Raw genomic sequence first — 22,970 nt, forward strand, 5'->3', positions numbered from 1 at the left:
ATTTATGCAAGAACTATTTGATGTATTGAATGATGCATTATCTTGTGCTTATGGCAAAGCTTTGATGCACTTGTTTGATTGATGATAGGCAAGAAGAAGCAGAGGAGAAGCAAAAAAGAAGAGGTGTTGGCATTAGTGGCTAAGTTAGCCCACTAACGCCAGTGCTAACGTGGTCTACAAGGAAGAAGCTGGCGTTAGTGGCAAAGTTAGCCCACTAATTCCAGTGCCAACGTTGCCAATGAAGAGGTGTTGGCATTAGTGGCCAAGTTAGCCCACTAATACCAGTGCTAACATGCTCAAAGAAGAAGAAGAAGATGGTGTTAGTGGCCAAGTTAGCCCACTAATGCCAGTGCCAAAATTGGTCAAACAACAAGGGGGTCTTAGTGACCAAATTTAGCTCACCAACGCCACTACACAAGGAAGAAGGTACCAACGTTAGTGTGCTAACGCGACCAATGTTAGCACACTAACGTCTTTGATCATTGAATGAAGTTGGGGCAGGATGATTCGGCTACTGTGCGCACACACGGAGCAGTGTGTACGCACCAGAGAAAAATTTGTCAGTGTGTGCACGCACGAAGCAGTGTGCGTACGCACAACAAGAAGAGCATTAATGGCTATGTTAATGTGTTAATGCCAGTGTTAACACCAGCTTGGAAGAGATTTGTGGCATTATCAAGGTTGTTAATGCCAGTACTAATGCCAGTTCCAGGGGCACTCATGCAAGTATGACAACGTTAGTAAGCTAACGCCAGCGTTAACTTCAAAAAGGCCAATCTTAACTTGCTTCAACTAAGGCCAAGGGCCCAAATCCAAGTACTTGAAGACTTATTTGAAGAATGTATATATAGGAAGAGTTTTGAACTTAGAAAGTAGGACCGAGATTACGGACTCTTACACAGAGGACGTACTCTGGAGCTTAGCTTAGGACTCTTAGTTTTATACACTTTTACATTCTGCAACTTTACATTAGCTTACATTAAATTTTGGTTTACTTTCATGCAATTTCAATTTCCTGCAATTGTTCTTAGAGTGATGATTAACTAAACCCCAATCATTAGGGGGAGGAGCTCTATTGTAATTCAAATGAATTAATGAAATTCTTCTTCTTCTCAATCCGCTTGTTGTAGTTAAGGGAAAACTTCTGTGCTTAATAGATCTATTCACTATTGGAAGAGGGTTTAAATATACTTGAATCTCTATGGAGCCTTGGGAGAGGGATCATAGAATTCAATTTGATGCTCATTCCCTCACAACTCTCTTGATCAATAAATTCCTAGTTTGAATTGAGATCCTGAGAACTTGTGTGGCTTATGGATTAGAGAATTGAACTTAACCTTGATACACGAAAACTTGTCTCTCAACAAATTTCCACCGGCAAGTGCACCGAATTGTCGTCAAGTAAAAACTCACTGTAGAGTGAGGTCGAATCCCATAGGAATTGGTTGGTTGAGCAACTTTAATTGGAGAATTGCTCTAGTTGAACTGAATCAGAATTTGAATGTGAGGATGGCAGAATTTAATTTGGCGGGAAACTTAAAAGGCAAGAAATGTAAATGAACAGAATGTAATCAACAGAATTTAAATGGCAAAAAGGAAATTGCAGGAAACTAAAGTGTAGAAACTTAAATTGCAAGAAATTAAATGGGGGTGGGGTAATTGAGCATCAAAATAAACAGCAGAATTAAAAGAATGGGTAAGATCAGAAGTGGGAAAGCTCATTAGGGTCAGGAGATGTTATAATCTTCCAGATCAAATTCATTTTCATCTCTTCCTCAATCAATGCATTCATTGATCTCCTTAGCAATCTTAGGTGATTGGATCCCAATTCCTTGGCAATCCAATCTCTCTAAGCATGAACAATTGCCCAATTCCTTGATTTAAGTTCTCATGGGAAGAGATGAAGTATGGTCACTGATTATACCACACATATTCATAGATCACAGTATTGGTAAAATTACATATCACAATATCCATCCAAACCCCAACCTAATCCAATGTGAGAAAGATTTCAAGCATGATTATGTGATTTCTCTTCCAAGCCTATCACAGAACCCAATTACATTCAATTTTTTTTCCAAGCCTATTGAATGTTTGACTGAGGAATGAAATCTTTCTAGGCAGATCAAGAGAAAAGACAGAAGAAGAAAATTGAAAACTAATATTGATACATTGAATTACAATAGAGCTCCCTAACCCAATGAAAGGGGTTTAGTTGTTTATAGCTATGGGAATGGAAATTGAAAATGAAAATTACATTGCAAGTAAACTGAAATTGCAGAGATAGTAAAATTATGTAGAAAATACAATTTTAGATCCCAATCTCTCTAACCCCCGAAAAGGAAAATAAAAGGAAGATAATAGAACTAAACTAAAAGAGAAGTGCAGAGAAAACAGAGTTCTGAACTCCCAGGGACCCCTCAGGGCCTCTCGAGAGCTCCTTTCAATCTTCAAAACTCCTCTATTTATAGCTTCTTCTCATCTTCAATTGGATCTTCAAATACTTGGATGTGGGCCTTAGCCTTAATTGAAGTAGTTAGGAGTGATTCTTTGATGATGGGCATTGGAAACTAACTTTCATATTCTGTATTAGTGCATTTTAGAATGAAATTAGCCTTAACGTTGGTAACCACGTTTGTATAAAAATGTTGGGTCAAATTTTGCTTGAGAAAAATGAAATATGGGCAATGCCAGCAACGTTTGACTCAACGTTGGTGCACCAACGTTCGCGCCGTCACGAGTGTGCGTGGCTCATGCGTACGCGTTAATCAGGTCGCTCAGGCATTCGCGTGCAAGGGCAAAATGTGCGTACGCGTCAACGCAATTTTTCCCAACTTGAGTTTTGAAATTCTCATTGCAGGCGTTGGACTCAACGTTGGCTCACTAACGTTCCCTCCAACGTTGGCCTTCCCACGCGTGTGCGTCACCCACGCGTACGCGTGGATTGTAAAATTTTCACGCCCACGCGTACGCGTAGCCCACGCGTGCGCGTCGTAGCTAATTCTTCCAATTTCCAGAAAGTAAACTGTATTGAAAAATGTTTAGGGTTTAGGGTGTAGGGTTTAGGGTTTAGGATTTAGGGTTTACCAACATTCCCTCTAATGTTGGCACCAGATTCTTGCAGAATGTTGCATTGCCCCCTTTCCTTGCTCTACCTCTGCTTCTTTTCACCTATCATCAACCAAACACATGCATCAAAGCTTTGCTAAATTCACAAGATTTTGCACCATTCTTAAGACACAAGTAAATATAGTATAAATCTCATGAAAATGCATCAATTTAACCATGTTTGAATGAATCAAGGCATGCATGAAATTCTCATCCAAATACTTACTTATTGCCTAAGAAATGCATGAAACTACCCTAAAACAAACTAAAAATGGCTTGTGAAACTAGCCAAGATGCCCTGGCATCACAACACCAAATTTAAATCTTTCTTGTCCTCAAGAAAATGATATAATATAAGAAGAGAGAAATGAAAATACAAGAGATACAAGTCCTTATTCAGAGAATTCAAATCCTTGGTTCATGGAGTTTCATACATGGCAATTTAGGTTCATGTTCTTGCTGGCTTCTAGGCTGTCATATGCTCTTGAATTCTCACTCTATTGCCTTCTATGAGACTCTTATTCTTGATCCTTAACTTCTCTGTTTTTGTTTTCTTTACTTCTTTAGAGCTTATTTCTTTTTGTAGCTAAGTGTTCTGTGTTGAGACAACTCTTTAGGATAGGTTTCCATCCAACACTCCCGAACCATTTGGTTCAAGGTGCTAGGTGTTGAAACACTCTTAAGGACTTAATCACCCAAGTCTCTCCTCAACATCTACACACCACATGCACATGGTTTGTTATTCATTTCTTAGTCCTTGGTGTCCAGCACCTCTTTGGGTTGCTAAATATTTTGTGACAAGGTTGCTCTTGATAGTGGACTTTCAGTTGACAATTCCGGGATAGTTAACCCAAGTTATTAAGTGATGAAGCACTCCTAAGAACTTACTCATCCAAGCGGATCCTTGCACAAAAGCACTACAGACACATGCCTCAAGGTTCAAACTATTGGTGCCCCGCTTTAATTTGTGCTATTTTCTTTCTTTTTCATTCTCTTTTTCTCTTTTTAGGATCTTATTAATCCATTTAAGTCTCATAGAATGCACTTCAAGATTATAATTCAAGAGATATCTTAGCCTTGTACTTTATTGATTGATGACAAGTTATCTTAGGCTAGTTTCACCAGCCCTTTTCATTAGTTTTTACTTAGTTTTCATGCATTTCTTAGGCAATAAGTAAGTGTTTGGATGAGAAATTCATGCTTGTCTTGATTCAATCACACATTATAATTTTATGTATTTTCATGAGATTTTTGCAAGATTTAGTTCATGCTATGAATGATGCAAAATATTATAATTATGCCAAGGCTTTGATGAGTATGTTTGATGATAGGTAAGAAGAAGCAGAGGAAGAGCAAGGAAGAAGAGAAGGAGAGGTCAACGTTGGCACATCAACGTTGAAGGCAATATCCTGGAAGAAGAAAACATGGGTGCCAACGTTGGAGGGAATGTTGGTGAACCAATGTTACCTCCAACATCCTCGAAAATGTTCATTTCTGGAGCTGAAAGAATTTTGGGCGACGTGTACGTGTCAATCACGCGAACGCGTGAAAGTAAAAAATTCCTTAATCCACGCGCATGCGTGAGTCACGCGCACGCGTAAAATGGCAAAATTGACCATTCACCCGTATGCATGGGTCATGCGTACGCGTGACTAAGTGAGCATTGGAGGTCCAAAGTTGCCTCAAACGTTGCCTCCAACGTCCACGATAAGAAGCCTAGAATTTGGAGTTAGGAAACTAAAATCGATGCGCACGCGTGTATGACGCGTACGCGTGGAATGGAAAAATGGCAATGTATGCGTAAGTGATGCCAGGGCATTTTGGCCAGTTTCACTGACCTTTTCTTTATTGTTTTAGGGTAGTCTCATGCACTTTCTTAGGAAATAAGCAAGTTTTGGGTAAATAATCACTTACATCTTGATTCAAGCAAACATTGTGAATTTTATATGATTTTATGAGAATTATGCATGAATTGAATGATAAAATGAATGATGCATGATCTCGTGGGTTAGAACCTAGCCTTGATGCACTTTATTTGCTTGATTTCAGGACAAAAGAAGAAAGGAAGACCCACGTTAGTAGTCACGTTAGTTAGACTAACGTGACCACTAACGTCGAATGGGAGCTAGCTTGCAACGTTAATGAGAAAAGTGATCACCAATAACGCCTTCGTGAGCAATCATAGCCTACGTTAGTTGCCACGTTAACTACGTTAACGTGGAAGCTAACGTGGAAGAGAAGTAAAGCTCCAACGTTAGTGGTAAAAATGAATGCCACTAACATTGGAAAAAGGGGCACACCTAGCCATGTTAAGAGTCACGTTAAGTACATTAACGTGAGCTCTAACGTGGAAGAAACAAAGAAGAGCCAACGTTGTTGACACTCACCTTTGTCACTAACGTTGGACTAAGCCACTATTAGCCATGTTAGTTGCCACGTTAATTGCATTAACGTGGAAGCTAACGTGGAGGAATGGAATGATGAGCCAACGTTAGTGACACTCACCTTTGTCACTAACGTTGGAGATGGCTATCACTACCACGTTAGAAGTCATGTTAACCTAAGTAACGTGAACTCTAACGTGGGAAGAAAGGGTGTTTGGAGCGTTAGTGACAAAGGTAAGTGTCACTAACGCTCTCGAGGCTAAGGCATGCCCACGTTAAGAGCCACGTTAGTTATACTAACGTGGATTCTAACGTGAGAAAAGGGGGCTAAGTGCAACGTTATTGAAAAAGGTAAACCCCAATAACGTTCGCGAAGGATCAAGAGGAAACATTAGTGGTCACGTTAGTGCCACTAACGTTGAAGTTAACGTGAACCATCTTGGGCTAGAAACGTTAGTGAAAAAGGTGATTGTCACTAACGTTCTCGAACCCACATTTTCACTTAAACGTTAACACCACTAACGTCCTAGCTAAAATCCATGCCTACTTCACACTTTCTTTGCAAGTAAAGCTGAGCCCACTGAAGACTCCAAACTGCTTCAACTCAAGATCCAAAGGCCCATATCCAAGACTTGAAGAGCCAACTAGAAGAGCAGAAGAGTAGTATATATAGGAGTAGTTTTGAACTAGAGAAGAGCTTTTGGGGGGCATTGAGAGAACTACTCTCTATATAATTTTACTTTCTCTGCACTTTTAGTTTTACTTTTAGAATGTATTCTCCATCTTTGTTTTCCATACCCAGAGCTATGAACAACTAAACCCCTTTCATTGGGTTAGGGAGCTCTGTTGTAATTTGATGGATCAATAATAATTTTCATTATTCTTCCTCTTTCTTTTCTATTGATTTTACTAGAAAGCTTTCAATCTTCATCCAATTGGGTAGCTATCTTGGAAAAGAAGCTATTCATACATGGATCTCTTTGGAACCTTGGAAGAGGAATGAAGAGATCATGCTAGAAATGTTTTCTTATGTTGGACCAAATTGGGGTTTGGATGGATTTAGTGACATATAATCCTACCAACACTTTGATTTGGAAATACATGTGGTATAATCTGTGACCATACTTCATCTCTTCTCATGAGCAATTGGACCAAGGAATTGGCTATTGATCAAGATTTGAGAGATTGAATTACCAAAGAATTGGAATTCAATCACTTGAGATTGCCAAGGAGATCAATGAATGCATTGATTGAGGAAGAGATGAAAATGAACTTGATCCGGAGAATGCAACATCTCCTAAACCCAATGACTTCCCATTTCTGATCTCACCCATTCTCTTTAATTTCTGCAATCTACTTTTATGCTCATCTTTCCAAATCCCCATTTAACATTCTGCAATTTACTTTCCGCCATTTACATTCAGCTCTTTATTTCCAGTATTTACATTTTCTGCTATTTACTTTCCCGCCATTTAATTTCCTGCAACTCTCACATCAAATTCTGCTTAGCTCAACTAGAACATTCCTCTAATTAAAGTTGATTGACTAATCAATCCCTGTGGGATTTGACCTCACTCTATTGTGAGTTTTTACTTGACGACAATTCGATATACTTGCCGAGGGAAATTGTTGAGAGACAAGTTTCCGTGCATCAAGTTTATGGCGCCGTTGCCGGGGATTGATTTTGTATCAACAATGATTAAATTGGTGGATAACTAGATTGAGAATTTTTTATTTTGTTTGATTTAATTTCATTTGAGTAATTCACTTTTAGTTTAGCTATTTTCTTCCTTTTCCCCTACCCTTTTCTTAGGTGTTTACAATTCAGTTCACTAACCCACTAACTGTTTGATATATTGCATCACTCACACTAACAGCATTTCTAACAAGAATACTCTCTGCATCTACCCCCTTCTTGCTTTTGCCGTGTTGGTTGTATGACAGGTAAAAGAAGTGGGACTTCAACTTCCTTTGATTATGAACCTAAGAGGACCTTCCTTAGATTAAGGAGGGAAGCAAGAGGAAAGAGAGTAGTTGGTACGGAGGAAGAAGATGAGTATTTTGAATCAGACATGGATGAGAATATGGAGAACCATCATGAAGAAGAAGCTCACAACCATGGCAGAGAAGGCCCAGTGCATCATCCTGGGCAAGAAAGAAGAGTTCTGGGATCTTACATCAATCCAAACCCAGGAAACTGTGAAAGTAGCATCCAAAAGCCAACCATACATGCCAATAACTTTGAACTTAAGCCACAGCTCATCACCCTTGTTTAGAACAACTGTTCGTTCGGAGGAGGTGTCCAAGAAGATCCCAATCAACATCTAACCACCTTCCTGAGGATCTGTGATACTGTGAAGTCTAATGGTGTTCATCCTGACACCTATAGACTGCTCCTATTCCCTTTCTCACTCAAGGACAAGGCATCTAAATGGCTGGAATCCTTCCCGAAGGAGAGCTTAATAACCTAGGAAGATGTGGTGAACAAATTCTTGGCGAGATTCTATCCTCCTCAAAGAATTAACAGGTTGAGAGTTGAGGTTCAAACTTTCAGGCAACAAGATGGTGAGACTCTCTACGAAGCATGGGAGAGGTTTAAGGATTTGACAAGAAGGTGCCCACCAGATATGTTCAATGAATGGGTACAGCTACATATTTTTTATGAAGGCCTTTCTTATGAATCAAAGAAGGTAGTAGACCACTCATCAGGGGGATCTCTGAACAAGAAGAAAACCATTGAAGAAGCCATATATGTCATTGAGACTGTAGCCAAGAATGACTACTTTTATGCCTCTGAAAGAGGCAACACTAGAGGAGTAATGGAACTAAACAACATGGATGCATTACTGGCCTAGAACAAGCTGATTACCAAGAAGCTGGCTGACCTTACCAAGAAGATGGAGAGGAACCAAGTAGCAGCAATCACCACCTCATCAGCAACACAAGAAGGAGTAAATGCAAAGGCAGAGGGTGATCAGGAACAAGCCAACTACATTGGAAACTCACCCAGGCAGGCACATGATCCACACTCCAAGACTTACAATCCAGGTTGGACGAACCACCCAAACTTTGGATAGGGAAACCAACAAGATCAAGACCAAGATCAGAGACGTCATAACCCAACAACAATGCAGCTCACCAACATTCCACACAGAGATCATATCAGCACCTACCTAACAACACACCTCAACATCCATACCAAAGCCAGAATGGCCCCTCTCATCACTCCAACTCTAACTCACCATCATCCGAGGACAGACTCTCAAGGATTGAGACTCTACTTGAAGGCATATGCAAAGAGATTCAAGATAACAAGGTGTTCAAAGAGGAGGTGCGAGCTAATATCAAAAACCAGGGAGACACCATTCAGAGGCTAGAATTTCAAGTGGGATACCTCTCTGAGAAGATTCCCAAACCCACTGACAGCTTCCCAAGTGACACAAAGAAAAACCTGAGAGGTGAAGCAAAGAAGGTAAGATGGGAAGACTGCAAGATGGTCACTACAAGTGATAAGGGAACTGAGGAAGAGCCGAACAAACCATTAGAACAACCTGGAGATACATCAGTAGAGAAACAGGAAGAGGATCACCAAGAAACCAAAATTACACAGAAGGAGCTGCTGAGGCTCTATGCACCTTTTCCCCAAAGACTCAAGGGTGGTGTAGAAAAGAGAATATACTCAAAGTTCCTTGACATGTTTGTATCTCTCCATGTGAACATACCATTCATCAAGGCTCTCCAACAAATGCCCTCATACATTAAGTATATGAAAGAGTTGCTGACCAGGAAAAACTCACTCAAAGGAGGGCAAACAATAGTGATGAATAAGGAGTGCAATGCTCTCATTCAACCAGAGTTACCTACAAAAAGGAAGGACCCAAGGAGTTTTCACATCCCCTGTGCCATAGGAGAAACAATGTTTGATAAAGGACTCTGTGACCTGGGAGAAAGCATCAACTTATTGCCTTTATCCCTTATGAAGAAGCTACAAATCAATGAGCTAATACCCACAGACGTAGTCATCAGGCTGGCTGACAAAACTCAAAAACAAGCAGTGGGAGTGGTTGAAAACGTGTTGGTAAAGGTTGGGAACTACTTCCTTCCCACAGACTTTGTCATATTGGAAATGGAAGAGAGTCACCTTCACCCAATCATATTGGGAAGACCATTCCTAGCTACAGCCCGAGCGCTCATAGATGTGGAGCGAGGAGAGCTAATACTGAGGATACATGATGAACAACTTACTTTCAATGTCTTCAAACCCTCACAAGAAGCAGATCAAGAAAACAAGGAACCAAGGGAAGATCACAACAAAGAATTGGTGGAAGAAACAAGCATTGAAGCACAAACTGTACACGTGGGAATCCCTTTGGTTCATGAACAAGACAGTCAGTAGTTGCCACAGCTAAAGGAAAACCAGGAGGAACCTAAACTACCAGGGTCATATGAGACTAGCAACAAAATTTCCTTGAAAAAAGAGGCCACAAAGAGCAGGGCAACATTAAAAGGAACAAAGAAGAAGGCACCAAGGAGGTGGAGGAACAAGAAGATCCCTACAGAGGACTTCTCTCCAGGGGATAAAGTGATCTCAGCTTATTTCCTAGCTATCCCACCTCATCTCCCCACTATCTCATCTCAGCTACCTAAAGTTTTCACCATCAACAGGATTCTCTCCTTAGAACATGTGGAGATTCTTGATGAAGCCAATGGAGATAGATTTACTGCGAGGGGGGAAGATCTGAAGTATTACCAACCACCCTGACAAAGGCAGAACGTCAAGCTAGTGATGCTAAAGAAGTGCTTCATGGGAGGCAACCCATGTTTTATATGATTTTAAAAGTAGTTAATAATGCAAGGTTCATGAAGTCTAAATCAACTTTGACATACACTTGACTGAATCTTTCCTTTTTGCAACACATAGTGAAGAACAAGTTTGGTGTTCAAGGCACACTAAGAGAACATGAATGCAATTCATATCATGTCACTCTTAGAACCTTGAACAATTCCTTTTACACCACATGGCCACAAACTAAGTTTGGTGTCACCAATGTTGCATACATGGACAGTTAAGTAGTCAGTTGGCTTGTATTCATGATTAGCACTTACCATTTAGAAACAAAAATTTTAAAAAGTAGTTATTCTTTCCTTTTAAAATTTTACCGCCACTATCCACAAACTCATTAATCACATTTCTTTTGTTTTGTAGAGAATTGATGGGACAATTGATGAAGGAAGTTTCGGCCACTTCAAAAGAAGGGGACTATACACATGTCTCAAAGGGGAATGCATTGGGAAATGTTGCCATGCAACATTGGAAGAAGAACACGCTTGGAAACTGAACCAACCCCATCATAAAGTTGATGATCCTTGTGCTCATCCCATGCTAAACCCCATCTGTTTATCACACACCCACTCTATCAATCCACACCTTTCATTCACTCACCACTTCCCTATATAAGTGGTTCTTATTCCATACTCCCTTTCACATTCCAATTTCCATCCTTTACACTCCCCACTTTTGGCACCCAACTCCTCTTACCCCATCAAAAACACTCTCACTCACTCCCTTCACTACACCCCATCTTAACCGGCCAAATTCTATCATTAACCAATAATTCTCAACACCTTCACATCTCAAAAGTCACTTATGGCATCATCAAGCTCCAAGAGGCAAAAGAGGAAGGAACCGGTGGAGAGCATCCCTTTCGATGAAGGGAGATTCAAAACTGTATTCCATGAACTCAAATTTGAACGGATAAAGCTCAAAAAGATATTGCCTGAGTTAACATTCCAGTTCAACGAGGATGAGTGCCCACAGATTTGAGAGAAGATTGAACAAAGGGGTTGGCAAAAGCTCACGAACCCAGAAGCAAAGATAAATGCAAACCTCATCAAAGAGTTCTATGCAAATGTGGTCAGAGAAGACAAAACCAAGGCCCCCACCTCCAAAAGTTATGTGAGAGGAACAGAGGTGGACTTCAGCCCCAATGCCATAACTAGGACTCTTCAGCTGAAATCGCCACATTTTGATGAGCCCAGTTATCATGTGAGAATAAGTAATGGCCCCGACAATGATGAACTTGAAGAAATTGTGAACGATATGTGTGTTATAGGATCTGACTGGGAAAGGTATTCGGATAGAAGACCCCGGTTCATCAGGAGAGGAGACCTCATCCCGGAAGCCAAAGGATGGTTTGAGCTCATGAGGAGATCTATGCTCCCAGCCGCGCACAATTCTGAGGTTAACACTACTCGAGCTACTATGGTACATTGCTTAATAAAGGGTGGAGGCATCAATGTGCACGAAATTATAGCTGAGGGGATTCAAGAGTCAACCGAGAAGAATGATCCGGGTGCTAGACTTTGGTACCCCAGCACCATCCTTAGACTGTGTACGAAAGCCAAGGTAGTCTTCGAGGACAGCAATCCAAATTGGGTAAACCCTAGGAGGTTAGTCACGCTCCATCGTATAACTTATGTGACACCTGCCCAATAGCAAAGAAGGCCCCAAATAGGAAAAAGAACATCACAGGAAGGACCTCACCAAGAAGAACCTCATCAAGAAGAATACCAGCAGGAAGAGTATTATGATCCAACTAACATAAACCTGAATCATATTCAAGGAGCCGTTGAGGATCTAGCAAGGAGATACATGGAGGGACAAGAACAACAACTACACATTCAATCCCAAAGGATGGATCGTCAAGAAGAACTCCTTTCTAATTGGATGAATCAACAAGGGGAGTGACAGAAACAGCAAATGGAACACTACTCCCAGCTCACTCAAGCCATCAATCAAGTGGCTGAAAGGCAAGAGCGTCAAGACAAACGCCTTCAAGAACTCAACCAACGTCAGCTAGCTCAGACGAAGGCATTCAATGAGTTCAGCGTACTTAATGAAGGACGACAACTACATAGGGAAGAGTTCAACATAAACACTCAAGCCAAGTTAAACTATATGTCTGGGCATATGCATAATCTACACTCTGCAATCCCTAGGTATGATGCAGTCCAAAAAGATCTAACAGAATAAGAGGAAAGGAAGGTGAAACAGCAGAAGGAAACATTGAAAAAGAAGATGGAAGATGCTGGCTTCTAGAAAAAGCTGATTGGAAAAAGCAAGGGAAGTGGGGGTTCAAGCACTCAAGAAAAACACAAAGAGGACAAACAAGAGGAAGAGCATGAGCACTCTCATGAGTAAAAGGTGGTGGAGTTCCCCCTTTGTTCTATCTTTTTCAAGTTTTAAATAAGGAAAATCATGTATGAAATAGAACATGCTTCCATGGTAATTTAGGATTTTAAATTCTGCCTTTAAGTTTTTACTGCTTAGGTCTATGCTAGCTGTGCCAAATGATCTGCTGCATTTTCACCTTGCTTACTTGTATGCTTGTCCTTTTGAATTAAATAAAAAGAGAATGTATGCTATGAAAGACCAGAGTGAGGTTCATATTATGGAGTAAGTTCCTAAGTTTGTGGTGTGGTAATAGATTAGCTAAGTTGGTTCACCAACAAGGTAGGAATGCAACTATCTGTCCTGAATCATATGCTTGAAACACACTCTATGAGACTAGCTACATAACAAGATCCTAATAAGAAAAAGGGGAAAGAAAAATGAAAGTTGAGAAATAAAGAAAAAGAGTAAGAAATAAGGCTAGGCACCAAGGGTTGAATCTTAAGGCATGTGTCTGTGGTGCTCCTGTGCAAGGGATATACTTGGATGAATAAGCTCTCAGGGTTCCTTATCACTTGGTAACTTGGGTTAACTAACCCAGGATTATCAGCTGAAAGTCCACTATCAAGAGTAACCCTTGCTACAGAGCACTTAGTAACCCAAAGAGGTGTTGGACACCAAGGTCTCAAGAATAAAAATAACAAACCATGTGCCTGTGGTGTGAATGTATGGGGGAAAGAGACTTGAGGAAGTAAGTCCTTAGGGGTGTCTTAACACCCAGCACCTTGGACCAACTGGTTCAGGAGTGTTGGCTGAAAGCTTATCTTAAAGAGTCGCCACCTTACAAAGCACCTAGTCTAAAGAACACAATCAAACCCAAAAAAAAAAGGGATCAATAAATAAAAGTCTCATAGGGTGCAATCAAGTGAGTATTCTAGGGCATGGTAAAGGTCTGAAAGCCAATAAAGGAATGAACCTAAGTTGCTATGCATGAAACCCCATAAGACCAAGGACATGACTTCCACAATAACAATTCATTTCTCTTGTCATTTCATTCATCATTCTCTTGTTCCAGTACTTGCTTAGGGACAAGCAAGCTTTAAGTTTGGTGTTGTGTTGCTAGGGCATTTTGGCCAGTTTCACTGAACTTTTCTTTATTGTTTTAGGGTAGTTTCATGCACTTTCTTAGGAAATAAGCAAGTTTTGGGTAAATAATCACTTACATCTTGATTCAAGCAAACATTGTGAATTTTATATGATTTTATGAGAATTATGCATGAATTGAATGATAAAATGAATGATGCATGATCTCATGGGTTAAAACCTAGCTTTGATGCACTTTATTTGCTTGATTTCAAGACAAAGGAAGCAAGGAAGAGCCACATTAGTAGTCACGTTAGTTAGACTAACGTGACCACTAACGTGGAATGGAAGCTAGCTTGCAACGTTAATGAGAAAAGTAATCGCCAATAACGCCTTTGTGAGGTATCATAGCCCACATTAGTTGCCACGTTAACTATGTTAACGTGGAAGCTAACGTGGAAGAGAAGTAAAGCTCCAACGTTAGTGGTAAAAGTGAATGCCACTAACATTGGAAAAAGGAGCACACCTAGCCACGTTAAGAGTCACGTTAAGTACATTAACGTGAGCTCTAACGTGGAAGGAACAAAGAAGAGCCAACGTTAGTGACACTCACCTTTGTCACTAACGTTGGACTAAGCCACTATTAGCCATGTTAGTTGCCACGTTAATTGCATTAACGTGGAAGCTAACGTAGAGGAAAGGAATGATGAGCCAACGTTAGTGACACTCACCTTTGTCACTAACGTTGGAGATGGCTATCACTACCACGTTAGAAGTCACGTTAACCTAAGTAACGTGAACTCTAACGTGTGAAGAAGGGGTGTTTGGAGCGTTAGTGACAAAGGTAAGTGTCACTAACGCTCTCGAGGCTAAGGCATGCCCACGTTAAGAGCCACGTTAGTTATACTAACGTGGACTCTAACGTGAGAAAAGGGGGCTAAGAGCAACGTTATTAAAAAAGGTAAACCCCAATAACGTTCGCGAAGGATCAAGAGGCAACGTTTGTGGTCACGTTAGTGCCACTAACGTTGAAGTTAACGTGAACCATCTTGGGCTAGAAACGTTAGTGAAAAAGGTAATTGTCACTAACGTTCTCGAACCCACATTTTCACTTAAACGTTAACACCACTAACGTCCTAGCTAAAATCCATGCCTACTTCACACTTTCTCTGCAAGTAAAGCTGAGCCCACTGAAGACTCCAAACTGCTTCAACTCAAGATCCAAAGGCCCATATCCAAGACTTGAAGAGCCAACTAGAAGAGCAGAAGAGTAGTATATATAGGAGTAGTTTTGAACTAGAGAAGAGCTTTTGGGGGGCATTGAGAGAACTACTCTCTGTATAATTTTACTTTCTCTGTACTTTTAGTTTTACTTTTAGAATGTATTCTCCATCTTTGTTTTCCATACCCAGAGCTATGAACAACTAAACCCCTTTCATTGGGTTAGGGAGCTCTGTTGTAATTTGATGGATCAATAATAGTTTTCATTATTCTTCCTCTTTCTTTTCTCTTGATTTTACTAGAAAGCTTTCAATCTTCATCCAATTGGGTAGTTATCTTGGAAAAGAAGCTATTCATACATGGATCTCTTTGGAACCTTGGAAGAGGAATGAAGAGATCATGCTAGAAATGCTTTCTCATGTTGGACCAAATTGAGGTTTGGATGGATATAGTGACATATAATCCTACCAACACTTTGATTTGGAAATACATGTGGTATAATCAGTGACCATACTTCATCTCTTCTCATGAGCAATCGGACCAAGGAATTGGCTATTGATCAAGATTTGAGAGATTGAATTACCAAGAAATTGGAATTCAATCACTTAAGATTGCTAAGGAGATCAATGAATGCATTGATTGAGGAAGAGATGAAAATGAACTTGATCCAGAGAATGCAACATCTCCTAAACCTAATGACTTCCCCATTTCTGATCTCACCCATTCTCTTTAATTTCTGCAATCTGCTTTTATGCTCATCTTCCCAAATCCCCATTTAACATTCTGCAATTTACTTTCTGCCATTTAGATTCAGCTCTTTATTTCCAGTATTTACATTTTCTGCTATTTACTTTCCCGCCATTTAATTTCCTGCAACTCTCACATCAAATTCTGCTTAGCTCAACTAGAACATTCCTCTAATTAAAGTTGATTGACCAATCAATCCCTGTGGGATTCGACCTCACTCTATTGCGAGTTTTTACTTGACGACAATTTGGTATACTTGCCGAGGGAAATTGTTGAGAGACAAGTTTCCGTGCAACAGTAAGCGTGGAGTACGCACACGCGTGGAGGGTCAAAAATACAGCCTTCACACGTATGCATGGTATATGCACTCGCGTGGATAGGCGAATGTTGGCACTCCAGCATTGAATCAAACGTTGATGACAGCAACCAGAACTCAAATTTTAATACCAGAACGTTGACTCTAACTTTAATACCAGAAAGGCATAATTGGCACACTCTTCTCCTCAATTGCATTAAGCGCCAATCCAATCAATCCCTACTTCAATCAAGGCTAAGGCCCAAATATAAATACATTGAAGACTCAATTGAAGATGAGAAGAAGGCTATAAATAGGAGAATGTTTGAAGATGAAAGAGGGAGCCATGAGGTAGTAGTAGGCTGCATTAGGAGTAGACAGCAGTAGGAGTAGGATTAGGAGTAGAATAAAAGTCTCTTGTAAACACTTTTACCTTTTTGCACTTTTAAATTTCGGTTGTAATTGAATTCAGTTTGGTTTATACAATTTCAATTTCTACACTTCTCTGCAATTTTCCTTTCTGAAAGTTTACATGTTTATTGTCTCTGAAATTTACTTTCCTTGCACTTCTGCTTCTCAGCCAATTTATTTTCTGCTAATTTTATATTTCCTGCACTTGTTCTTTGAGCTATGATCCATTGAACCCCAATTCATTAGGAGGAAGAGCTCTATTTTAATTCATATGATTAGATGAACATCTTCTTCATCTCAATTCATCTGGATAGCTAAGAAATAACTTCTGTTTGATTGAGTTTCATTCACTCTGGAAGTGGTTTTGAATCTGTGAATTTCCATGTGAGCCTCGGAAGGGGAATCATGGAAATTAGAATTGAAGCTCTGTTTCTCACAGCTCTCATTACCAACACTATTCGGGAGGAATTGAGGTTGAGAGATTGTGTGGCTAATGGATAAGAGAATTTGCTCTAACTCTTCTCATGACAATTCGATCAAGGAATTGGCAAGATTGATTATGATTAGAGAGATTGGATTGTCAAGAAATTGGGATCCAATCAATATCAATTCGCCATAGATATATTCATATGATTGAGAAAGAAATTGAGAACCATTTAATTCATTGTGGATTATGATATCTCCAATTCCTAATAAATCTTTCTCTTTGTTATTTCTGTTTCTTTTAATTTCTCTGCACCCAATCCATTTACATTTGCTGCAATTTTCTTTTCTTACTCTTTAAGTTTCTGCCAATTTACATTTTGCAATTTATATTCTTTGCAATTTACATTATGTTGAATTAATTTCACTCAATTCACTCACTGTCAGCTTAACTAGACATATCATTTCACTAAAGTTGCTTGATTCATTAATCCTCGTGGGATCGACCAAACTTTTGTGAGTTTTACTACTTGATGCGACCCGGTATGTAACAACCCCAGTTTTCGAGTACGCGAGATCTTTTCTGAAAGTACGGAGAACTCCGGAGGATCAATAAGTGGAGAAGCTCTGATATATCATCAAGTATCTCAATCCTCATTGTCATTATGACATCTTTAAGTTAGAACCTTTTATGAGGCAAGCTCGATAGCACAGTCACGAAGAACCTAGTTTTTGAACTGTATCGATTAGGAGTTTTGATTCAGTTTTTCGTAAATAGTCTCAGTTTGACAAACCAGACTCGATTCATGAGAGAAGAGAGATAATAGCATAATATTATCATCATATGAGTATTAGAAGCCTCTTGAATGATATTATAAGGTTACCTGGTTAGTTTTAGTTAAAAACAGAAAATCGGTTTAACCGAGTTCATAGTTTACTGGTGCAGCTTAGCACCAGCACTCTTTGATGACTTTAGCAATGGTAAGGCCTCATCATACATATTTTATTCTCACAATAAATGTGTTACTAGTGTCATTTATGCTAGTAGCTCAGAAAATAATTTTTAGAGATATTTTTATAAGTGTTCCGATACATCTAGTTTTAGAAGTTATACACCTGAGATATTTTAATATTATTTTAATCCACCTCCAAGCCAACCAATCACAACTCACCCTACACCCCCAAGACACTACAAGGCTATCTCATTTCTTCATTTTGGACGAAAATAACAAGAGAGAAAAGAGAGAAACTTTCATGAACACTTAATCTTCAAAGCTTGATTTCTTCTGAACTAAAACTCAAATCAAAACTCCGATTTCACCAAAATGATCCACTCTTCTTCCTCTACATAACCATATAACATATCAAGGCTGGAAATAAGGTGAGATGGCTGTCTCCCTCCCTCTTCAATTTGGTTTTCAAGGAAACATGCTTAAACATATGTTTTCTTGATGTTCTTCCTTAGGAATCATGCTTAACTTGACTTGAGGGCCAAGAAATGTGAATTTCCAGCAAGTCTAAGGTTAGAAATCACCTCCTAACGTGCTGAGTGAGATTTGGTTCGTTGAAGGTTTTTGGATTTAAAGTTGTTCTTGATGTGATTTAGGAGGAAAAAGTGCTTAAGGACCACCTGAAAGTCTAACTGAATTAGGAGCAGCAAAACCAGGTAGGGTGTCACGAAATTAATCTTGATTATTTGTGTTTGAGATGTGTGAATGTTGTATCATTTGGCTGTGCTAAAAATTGGTTGCATATATGATTGATTCTTGGTGAAAATTTGGTGAAATTTTGATGAAATTTGATGAAATTTAAGCTTTAAAGTTCATGTTCTTTGGGCAGCTAGAAAAACGAAACCCTAGGCTTAAATTGAGGTTTAATTTGTGTTAAAATCACGTAGAAAATATGCGGTTTTAGTGTCTGCTAATTTATTATGAATTGTAGTAAAAATCGGTTGCTGAAAAGACTGAAAAACGGGTAAAAACAGAGAAAGAATCTGAAGAATTTATGAAGAACATGAAGAACACTTTGAGTGTGATGAAGAACAATGAAGAACAGGCTTTAGATCCTTAAAAGGGCAAGGAAGTAAAAATTTTGGTGTTTAAGGGGTTATTTAGTAATTTCTGAAAGTTAGGGTGGTTAAAGTAGAAATATTAAAAGTTACGGGTGGTAAAAAGTAAATTTTAAAGGTTAAAAGTAAAAGGTAAGTTAATTTTCGAAAATTAATGACAAAATAATAAATAATAATAAAATATTAAATAATAATATTTAATTAAAAATAATATTTTAATAAAAATAATAAAATAATGCGGAAAATGCAGTTTTCTGTAAAAGCTTTAGAAAGACAACTTTAAGCGCAGAATCTCATAATTACCTTCATAAAACACTTAGGGAGTGGTAAAAACATATTAGTGAGGTAAAGATAAATAAAAGATAAAAAGTTGAAGAAAAGATAAAAATCGAAGAAAAAGTCTGTAAAGTTTTAATGACAGAAAAACAGACAGAGACTAGTGAACGAACTAGGGCAACATAGTTAGTTCTTGAATTGCGAATAGGGTTAGGTATTATATGAAAAGTTAAACTGTTTCGGTATAGACTTAATGAACCTATACTTGGGGCAGGCTAACTAATCATACAGAACTTTACATAAGCTTTAAATACATACGTTAAACAGAGAAAGTATAATAAAGTAAGGAAGTGCAGAAAAAAGAACAAACAGAGCAGAATAAAGAGACAAAGCGAAGAGAGTAATATGATAAAGAGCAGAGGACCTATTGAGAGGTCATTTGTTGCATTATGGCAACCTCAGAGATATCTATATGTTCATCTGCTGCATTGTGGCAGTCAGATAGATAATGGTGCGACCACTGAGAAACACTTTCCTGCGGTACATATCCATATTTTATTTCTGTAAGGTAGAGGGGTTATTTTCTGCTACAGAGTACCGTGACCACCTGTTCCAGTTCTGTAGTGGCAGAGGTGTTATTTCCTGTATACAGAAGGTGTTTCGGCATACATCCCTGCAGTGGCAGATGTGTTATTTCCTGCATGCAGTGGACCCTGTGGTTGCAGAGGGGTTATTTCCTGTACACAGGGGTATTGCCAACAGGAAAGCCATATCCGGCTTGTAATGCTGGGTTACGTCGGGAGCGGGTAGAAATCGACAAATGAGCTCATTACCTGCACTAGGACTAGACATGCATCATTCTTTTCTGCGCATTATTCTCTGTTGCATTCCTACTTGTGTTTGATCTATTTCTTTATGTTTGTTTGCTTGAGTGCTTTGTCTGTGCTTTATCTTGTATTCTCCTGCTTGTGTTCTGTTCTTTGTTTTTCTATCTATTTTAAACTTTTGTCACTACTTTACAGTATTCTATTACCCATCTACTAATCGAGATCGAATAAATGAATGTAACTAATAACCCCGACCCTACTAAGAACTCCCCAGTTCTTATCCCCTTCTCTCTCTTCCTCCCCTTCAGATGGAAACGGGCGCGATATTCTATGAAGTCAACGACCTACACATTTACGAGGATCCAGTGTACTATGGTTACTACATTCTGAGAGCAGAGCTTCGTATGAGATGTTACGCGTTACAAAATTGTCCCTTCCAGCATCTTCTGTATAGCCCACTTTTTGATCCTGACGCTCTCTAGGACTTTCCCTTATCCTGGTTACACCCTGATGCACCTGGACATCCTTTTCCCGATGATCACAGACACTCTAGACCAGCTCAACCCTTGAATGAGGTGGCACCTGAACCTATCATTCCTGAGGAGCCTGCGATAGCTGGAGAGTACGTACATGTGATTCTACCAGAGTGGGACCTTCCCCCTGAGCCAATCTTAGACTTTTCACAGCCTACTGAGTCGGCACTACCGGATGACGGGGTAGCTCCGATATACGCAAATGGACCTGTGCTTGCGAATGGTTTTGTACATAGTGACAACAGTATTTCTGGTGGATCTGAGTGTATAGTTGTAGCCGCAGACGATGAGTAGGAGGAGGATCCCTGAGATAGAGATAGAGCAGAATGAGGAGATGGGCGAGCCTCAAGACGATCTTCTGAACGGCCACGTGTAGATATAGCTTGACATCCGTAGGGGCATTCTTTTGTTGACACTCTAGTCTGACATTATCTATTAGTTAGTCTCTCACTTGTGTTAGTACACCCGAGAGCTAGGAGCTATATAGTGGTTAGGCTAGCATGGGCGCCAATTTAGCGGATTTCTGTATAGGTCAGGCCCTGGGAGTGTCGTGTATATATTAGCTACCTAGGTTGACGAGGATGTAAACTGACTTGATCTTGTGTAAAAGCTACATGTTTTGTTATAATGTACATGATGTATATTATCTGCTATATTTCTATATTTCTCTATGCTTGCTTTTATTGCTCTCAATGTATGCTTGTTTATTTTTACATTATCATCCGCAGCGAATAAAAAAAAAGTTACTCGTAAAATTGGCAACGTTCTCACAAGGCACAGGCTCATATATTAAATAATAGAGAATAGTTAGGAAGGACAAGTTAGTAATACTTAGCTTCTTGTATGACCATGGCATACTGGGAGTTGGGTCGTTACAATTTGGTATCAGAGCAGTTTGTTCCCAGTAGAGCCTGGGGAGTGGACTGACTATGCTTCATTGCATACTCTACTTGTGTGTCTCATGTTGTTAGGGTATCTTCAAGATACATTTGGCATGAATGCCTATGAGCGCTCATTTTGGAAATGTTCGTGCCTTACTTGAGATATTAAGACTGATCACCCTATTGTTGATTGTTTGGTGCGGATAGGACCTTAATGACTGCGAATAGGCATAGTTTAATCGAGCTCTGAGCGACGCATCGATGCGAGGCACAGCTATCCTCATAGCTGTTATGATTTCCATGGCTATGGCTATGTTAGATTTGGATGCTGTGAGGAACGAATGCTTGTTTTACTCGTGAGGAATCTAGACACACAGCTAGGATTTACCCAAGAAAGTTTGTTCGGAATCCAGTGTGAACCCAGCAACAAGGTCGAGTGTTTGCTATGACTGCTGATGATGCTATGCAATCAGACCCCTGATCCAAGGACAGTGTTATGTCAATAATCGGTTTCTAACTGTACTGTATGATTCAAGTGCTCATGAGTTGGGACTAGATTTCTCTGAGTTAAATTTTGATTTAATTGTCCATACACTTGCATCCCAAAATGCGTTGACCAGTTTAGTGTGCCTGCAAGTACCATTTGTTATTAGGAACAGTGCTTTTATACATGATCTAATCTGTTTGCCTCTATGTGGTTTAGAAGTTATTCTAGGATTAGATTAGTTGTCCAAGTATCATGTTTTCCTTGATTGCTATGAAAGAACTGCTGTTATTCCTTCTGATAGTTTAGATATTAAACCATTTCAGTCTCATACTTTATATCTGAATTCTGTAAGAGTTACATTAGACGGGAGTGATTGTGAGGGGTACGTTCTGTTAGCGGCTAACTCGAATGATAGTGAACTAAGCTTAGAACGAATCCGAGTGGTGACGGAATTTCCTGATGTTTTCCCGGAAGACATACCTGAGTTTCCTCCTCAGCGAGAGATAGAATTCAGTATTGATCTAGTACCTGGAACCGGACCAATTCCCATAGCACCGTACCGGATGTCACCACTAGAACTTTCAGAGTAGAAGAAGTAGTTGGATAAGCTACTTGGAAAGAAATTTATTCGTTCCAGTGCATCACCTTGGGGAGCTCCAGTATTGCTGGTAAAAAAAAAACAGAAAGATGGCGGAATGAGGCTCTACATGGATTACCGACAACTAAATAAAGTAACAATCAAGAACAAGTATCCACTTCCATGGATAGATGATTTGATGGATCAGTTGAAAGGTGCAACTGTGTTCTTGAAGATTGATTTGCAATCGGGTCATCACCAAATTTGAGTAAGCGAGCTAAATATACCAAAGATTGTGTTCAAGATTCAGAAATGATGACGATGCTGAAACATATGGGAGCAGAAGAACCAAAAGCTGTAAGACTAGATCGTAGCAGTCTCTGGAGATATAAGGACAGAATTTGTGTGCCTAGCTTTGGAGATTTGCGGGAAAAGATTCTTGCAGAAGCCCATCAAAGTAGATTTTCTATGTATCCTG

At 39.5% G+C, this 22,970-nt stretch overlaps 1 non-coding gene across 1 annotated transcript; it reads right to left on the reverse strand.

Moving 5' to 3' along the window:
* Window positions 1–8,017: 8,017 nt before the first annotated feature.
* On the reverse strand, window positions 8,018–8,124 carry LOC148567851 (small nucleolar RNA R71). The gene has a single exon (XR_015881672.1). It is a non-coding gene; the product is annotated as a small nucleolar RNA R71 (small nucleolar RNA).
* Between the last annotated feature and the right edge of the window lie 14,846 nt (window positions 8,125–22,970).

Source organism: Arachis ipaensis, chromosome B4 (genome assembly GCF_059453495.1).
Source record: "Arachis ipaensis isolate K30076 ecotype BB chromosome B4, ASM5945349v1, whole genome shotgun sequence".
Classification (NCBI taxonomy): domain Eukaryota; kingdom Viridiplantae; phylum Streptophyta; class Magnoliopsida; order Fabales; family Fabaceae; genus Arachis; species Arachis ipaensis.